The sequence below is a fragment of the Acinonyx jubatus genome, chromosome X (genome assembly GCF_027475565.1).
Source record: "Acinonyx jubatus isolate Ajub_Pintada_27869175 chromosome X, VMU_Ajub_asm_v1.0, whole genome shotgun sequence".
Lineage (NCBI taxonomy): Eukaryota > Metazoa > Chordata > Mammalia > Carnivora > Felidae > Acinonyx > Acinonyx jubatus.
In genome coordinates this window covers 15,269,662-15,276,528 of record NC_069389.1, presented here as the reverse complement: position 1 = coordinate 15,276,528, position 6,867 = coordinate 15,269,662, and the positions used below count along the sequence as shown (strand labels likewise).

General features: G+C 43.6%; 1 pseudogene; it reads right to left on the bottom strand.

Moving 5' to 3' along the window:
• Positions 1-612: 612 nt before the first annotated feature.
• LOC113597713 (small nuclear ribonucleoprotein-associated protein N-like) lies at positions 613-1,958 on the bottom strand (annotated as a pseudogene).
• Positions 1,959-6,867: the final 4,909 nt, after the last annotated feature.

Genomic DNA, 6,867 nt, shown 5'->3' with positions numbered 1-6,867 from the left:
CAGTTCCAGGAATGCACATGTAACACAAGCCTGGGCGATCGATCGGAGTAATGTGTCCCATTGAATATGGAGATTAGTTCAAGGAAAGGCACGTGACCAAAGTCAGGCTGATCTAAGCCAATAAGATTCAATTCCACAATTTTATTTTGTTTTGTTTTTAAGATTTTGTTTTTAAGTAATCTCGATACCCCATGTGGGGCTCGAACTCACAACCCCGAGAGCAAGAGTCTCTCGCTCCACTGACTGAGCCAACCAGGTGCCCAAATTCCACAATTTTTGTTGGAGTTCTTGGGACAGAGGGATGATCTTTGGGGTTGCTGAACAGGTGTATGAAAGCCTAGAGCCACTGGCAACGATCTTGCTACCAAGAGGAAATAGTAACCTGAGAACGGAATCTACTTAGAGGGAAAACAGAAGACAGATGGAAAGAGTAAGACCCAATTTCCAATGACATTGTTTGAGCCCCTGAATCAAGCCTTGCCTGAAGTTCGTCTCTGGACTTTTTGGCTATTTGACCGATAGATTCCTTTTCTCCTTAACTTTAGTTCAGTTGGATTTGTTATTTACAACCAAAAAAGTCCTGATCAATAGAGAAAAAAGATGTATATTATTTTATTTTATTTTTTTGTTGAATTGCTCTGTGCATTTATTCGCTAATATTATTAATGCAGCAAAGAGGGCACAAAAGCTCACAAACACTGTATGTAGTTTCACTGGACACATTGCAGAGAAAGGAGTGACTTGAGAAGGATTGACAGTATTGTGTTCTGGTGGACACACTCCTGGGGGAGGGGGACCTCTAATACCTGGCGGAGGGGGTCTCATCCCTGGAGGGGGAATGCCTATTGGCGTCCCTCCAGCAGGGGGAAGCCCAATTGGTGGGCCCATGGGTGGTCTCATACCACGTGGAGGAGCCCTGATGCCTGGAGGTGGTGTAGCTCCGCCCACGGGAGTGGGTGGGGTCCCCCGTCCCGGTGGGCACCGGGTGGGGGCTCCAGCAATGCTGGCAATAGCAGCAACTGCAGCAGCTGCTACAGTACCTCTTCCCTGTGGAGCCATTTCCTGTTCGGATGGTCCCCCAACCCCTCGCACGGGGCCTGCAGATCCAGCAGGAGCCGGGGGAATTGGAACACCGGCTGGCACTCCTCTGCCCGCTGCCCTGCCGACCCCAGGACCTCCTCCTGCTCCAGCAAGTGGTACCCCGAGCAATGCCAGGGTCTCTGGGGGGGTGGTCCTTTACAGGCATGGAAACCCAAGTTCTCCCTACGTAGTAACACCAGACCCCCAACCCGCTTTTCTTCACGCTCTGGCCGCTTCACATTCTTTGGCCTGATCTTGCTGGATTCATCATAATTCCGGAGGACCACGTTCCTACGTTTGTCAAAAGCCTTAGAGGTGCCAATGAATGTTCGGTCATCTTGCAGAATACGCGTGGGTCTATAGTGCGTGTGCCGTGGCATCTTGCTGCTTTTTCCCACACTCACGGCTGCTGTTGCACCCAATCCACCGTCCGCGGTAAGGTTTCAGGATCCTTAAGACTTGGGGGAAGGCTACAGATAAAGGTGTGACGGAGGCTCTCCTACACACAGTGCAAGCTTGGGGCAGAAGCTTCAAACAGTAGACGGAGGCTGCTTCTTCCCCTGGCAATCGGCTAAGCTGGATGTTCCAGTGCTGCTTTCACCACTGCTTGGTGTCCCAGCGAAGAATCACCGTCCCAGTTCGGCCTGGAAATCCACCACAGGTACTTGCTGCTGCCGAGACCGCCTTGGGTACAGCTGACACTCTTGGTTGCTCAGGGAGGCTCTCCTTCGACATTTGACTCGGACTTGCACCTCGGGCACGTGCCGCAGTCCGTCTCAGGTGTAAGCCGTCCCTGGCTCGCTCCACCGCGCTGCTAGCCGCCCCTCAGAACAGACGGTCGGGCATCTCTGGCGACCACTCCGCTGTGCCAAGATCTGCATTATCTTAAATGCAATGATTAAATCTAAGCTAAAAAGTAGAAGAGATCTCCAGGGACCCTGTTTCAGTGATTAGATAATTATGTCATCTAATAAGCCTAATGAATTCCCCCTGAAATCAGTCCCTTGGGGGAACTTTATTTGCTTAAACATTTTAGAGATCTCCCCTTACAATCTTATTTATGATTTTAATTTGTGCTCCTGAAAAATAGGTTTCTCAGAAAGGCTACATTTTGGCTCCCATGTTAACTGGAACCCATCAGCGGGATTTTATTGTAGCGGGCACTGGACGTGTGGATATCCTGATCACAGACAATCCTGAACTTCCTAAAGAAAAACTGAAAACATACTGTTTTTTTAGTCTTCAGCTTCAAGGCATTGTTACACTTAATTAGCTTTTGCTCCATTAGGCACTGCACAGTTGCTTTTTTAAAAGTATAAAACATTTGGAGTCCCAGCCAAAAGAAGACTTTAACAACATATAATTATTATCTTGTTTTTCTTTAAACATCTTCAAGAACTTTACAAATTTTCCTATTCATTGTCATGCATCTTAGGGGGTTAGTATATTTACTTTAGTAGATTTCCTGGACTATTAATAAAATCCTAAATGGTACATTATGACAAGGATTCTCAACTCTGGCTGCCTAGGGGAATCACCTGGGGAGCTTTTCAAAAATATTAATGGCATGGCCCCACCCTAGACTAATTGAATTAGAAATTTTTGGAGTAGGGTTCTGGCACTGGTGTTTTTTAAAAGCTCCCCAGGTGATTTTAATGTCCAGCCAGAGCTGAGAACAACTGTATTATTGGAAATATTGACTACAATCTATGATTTGTTTCAGCAAGGAATCGTTTAATAAGGAATACTTTGGAAACACCCTTAATTTCTCAAAACAGAGTTTAAAAATTATGCATATACACACACACACACAGGAAATACATTGTATGTGTTTGAGAACTCACTTATGCTCTTGGGTATATGGAGGCACCTCTCACCAAACCTGATCCTTCAAAGTTACCTGTCAAAGAAATATGTAAGAGGCCGACTACTTTCCATGTGTTGGAACATCATTCTTCCTTTCTTCAAGGTGAATTATATCCATTATTATCCTCGAATATTGTCTGTTTGAAATTGCATAGTTCTGCAACTGATCCTTGGTTAACTTGCCTGAAGACAGAGCTCACTTACTATTCCCCCAACTCCAGCTCATGGCGTTTAGACTTAGAGCAAGACTCGTGATTACCGTCTCAGGGGATACTATCTTTTTGGTTTGGAATAGTACATAAAACCTCAAATGACCCAGAGAAACTTGCAGAGCACACGAGAAAGAGTAAGATCTTGAGGTAAAGGTGACAGGATGAAGCCAATCACAGAATCTCTTTCCTTTAATATGAGCAAAAAGGGATTTTTAAAAATAGCAAAAAGTGACCAATAGCCACCATGGAAGAAAAGTGGCATGACCTTGCGAAAATAAGAAACGGTGGCCGGAGGAAGGACTGGATAATTCGGGTGCTTATTCTGGCTCACTGGTGTGCTGGAGCAGGTTCCCACTGGCTCAGGAGAGCCTACTGATAGTCCAGTTTTCAGAGATTTTTCAAGCCAGGGATTAAATAGAGCAGTTCTTAAAAATTACACTTACAATTAAACAAATTTTATTTAAAACAAAGATAGTAAATGCTCAAAAACACCGCTTTCTAATTATGTCACTTCATTTTACTCTTATTTATGCTTTTGAGGTTATCTATGTATCTGCAAGGTGGAAATACTGTTTAATAATGTGCTACGCTATATAGCGATGTGTGTTCCAATTCCACACTTAGTCATGTCACATTGGTGGCTTGAAATTGGCTACGGGGGGAATACTTATGCTGTGGAAACTGGCATACACTCTACATTAGGGATTTTTATTTTTGAGAGCCAGTCTTTAAACATTTACCACCACACTACTGCTCTTAACCTCACCCCCATGTTCCACTGACCATCACCTGATATGGTACCGGGGGGAGAAAAAAAAGCCAGTTGACAAAAACCCATATTCTCACCACTCACTCTCAATTTAGAGAGAAGTGAATTGATGAGGAGAATCAGAAACCCTAGGGAAAAAATCAAGGAAAAGAACTGAGTATTTCATCAGGGACAGAAGAAAACATCCTCAGTGTATGCCATTTACTAGGGATTCATACGGAATTGAGGGCATAATTCCAAGCCTAACATATTAAGAATGGGATTTGTCTCCAAGTATGAGGTCTGAATTCCTAGTGCAGAACACAGAAGATATTCTTTAAAGAGAGCTCGTGTCCACCAACAAAGGGGGCACACAACCCCAGTTGAACTCTATCTCTGCCCCTCTGGCCATATCATCAGTGTAGAGAAAAGTATATAAAACACTTCATTTAGGACTCAAATTGGAGCTCTTAGAGGAAGACAAATGAGTTTTAGGTAGGTTAGAATGGGGTCAAGATTTCGCTCACACATGTCAGGGAAAACAAAAACGTCCAGTCAGCTGCCAACATCGAGAATGAGAAAGTAAAAATAAGATAAAAAACCAAGATGAAATGCTAAAACAGCAGATGGGGCTAAAAAGGACGAAGTCAGAGTTAAGAAAACAAGTTGAAGACCAGCACAATACAATTATAGGTTGAATGAATTGATTGGAAACAGCAAGAAGAATGGACACCAGGTGAAATATCACATTATTGACAGAAAAGGTTTGGGGTTATACAGTTAGAACAGAGGTAAAGACAAATGTCAAATTTTAGACTATTAGTAACTAAATAGAATTTGGTAACACCTCAACTAGGGGATCAGAATTAACATCACAAATGAGGGGCAGATAGACATCAGATGGGTGTGATACCCTGAGAAGGACACAACATTTATATGGAATTCTGGCTGGGAGTGTAAAACTGGAATCTAAGAAGCATTCTATTAAAAAGAGAAAAAGGTCTGTATTCTTTTAAGATGTCAGTGTCATAAAAGACAAATGCTGAAGAATTGATCCATACCTAAGGGGACTGAAGAGGATGACCAGTGTTCTTGCCTGAATGTTTGTGTGCCCCCAATATTCATACGTTGAAAGCCTAACGCCCAAGATGATGGTGTTAGGAGGTGAGGCCGTCAGGAGACAGTTTGTTCATGAAGACAGAACTCTCATGAACGAGATCAGCGTCTTATAAGAGCAGCCCCAGAGAGCCAGCTCACCCCTTCCATCACGTGAAGCTACATGCAACAAAAGAAAAAGTAGATAATTTTGGTCCCATCAACATTTTATGTTTCAAAGAATAGCAGCAAGACAGTGAAAAGACAACCCACAAAATGGAAGAAAATTTTTGTAGTCATGTATCTGATAAGAGATTTGCATCTACCATATATAAAGAACGCTTACAACTCAATAATAAAAACAACCCAATTGAAAAATGAGCAGGGGCGCCCGGATGGCTCAGTTGGTTAAGCGTCCAACTCTTGATTTCAGCTCAGGTCATGATCTCGTGGTTTGTGTCTGTGCTGATGGTGTAGTGCCTGCTTGGGATTCTCTCTCTGTCTCTGTCTCTCTCTCTTTGTCTCAAAAATAAATACACATTTAAATAATGGGTACAGGGTTTCCTTTTGGGGGCGATGGTGAAAATGTTCTAAAATTGACTGTGGTGATAGTTGTTCAACTGTGAATATACTAAAAACCATTGAATTGTAGGCTTTCAATGGGTAAATTGTATGGAATGTGAATTATATTTCAGTAAAACTGTCATTAAAAAAGATTTGAACAAAGGGGAAAGACATAGCATGGGATTTAACTAGCATAAGAAAAAACTTTTGTGCTATTTTGGTTGTTTAACAGATCAGAATTTAGAATCACCCCACCTTAGCGCTAATGGACACAAGGAATGGCAATTCACTCTGGCAGTCAATTGCTCAGCAAGATGTTTACTGAGTTACTATGTGCCAGGCACTGGGCTGGGGGCTGAGGACAGTGAACAAGACAAGCATGGTTGTCATACTGACAGTAGTCAGAGTGTACTTCAAAGACATACATTAAATTACAAATTACACAACTGAATAAATGCCCTAGGAGAAAAATCCAGATAGTAGGAAAAGGTCACTGGAGGGTCCCAATCTAATCTGGGAAAGGAGGGGGGCTTCTTTGAAGAAGTGATGTTTGAGTTGAGCTCTTGAGGATTATCAAGAATACACTAGATGAAGACTGGGTGTGAGGTAGAGAGGATTCCAGACAGAGGGGCCTGGGCCTCCTCTGACAAGGAACCAGGGGCCAAAGGGCAGTGAGAAGTGGGGGGGGGGGGGCGCAGCATGGTGGGTGCTGGAGAGGCTGGCAGACCCCGAGGGCTTCATAAGCCACATTAGGAAATTGATCTTTATTTCAAAGGCCATGGCAAGCTGTTGACAGATTTTAAGGAGAGTGTTCCATTTATGTCTCTAGTATGTTTTCCTGTTAAGTCTCCCCCTGCGTAACACAAAAATGAAACTACCTGATTATGTCAGTGGAGGTGATGTGGCTCCCCCACTACCAAATTTCCTAGGCCATGGTTCTCATATTTTGGTCCCTGGGAAACAGCGTACACAATTCCCAGATGGAGAAGGGAGGGGAGAGTGTACAGAGGCGCCCCGAGGAAATTAAGCTGGGCCACATGAGCTTCGGTGAGCTCAGCGACACCAGTAACGCAATGATCCATAAGGACATATTGGCCTCTGTAAGCTCTGGATGTATGTAAGAGATGAGATCACTCCCTGTGACTCGAGGGTCTTGTTATTTACAGCTGCAGTGCTAAAAGTGGCACCATAGGCACTTTATAAAATATGGGTGGAGTAGCCCCTGGCCTCTGTTATATATTGCTTGGGCTATGAGCTGGTATCCTCAATTGAGTACAGGTGAAAACAGATGGAAAAAAAATC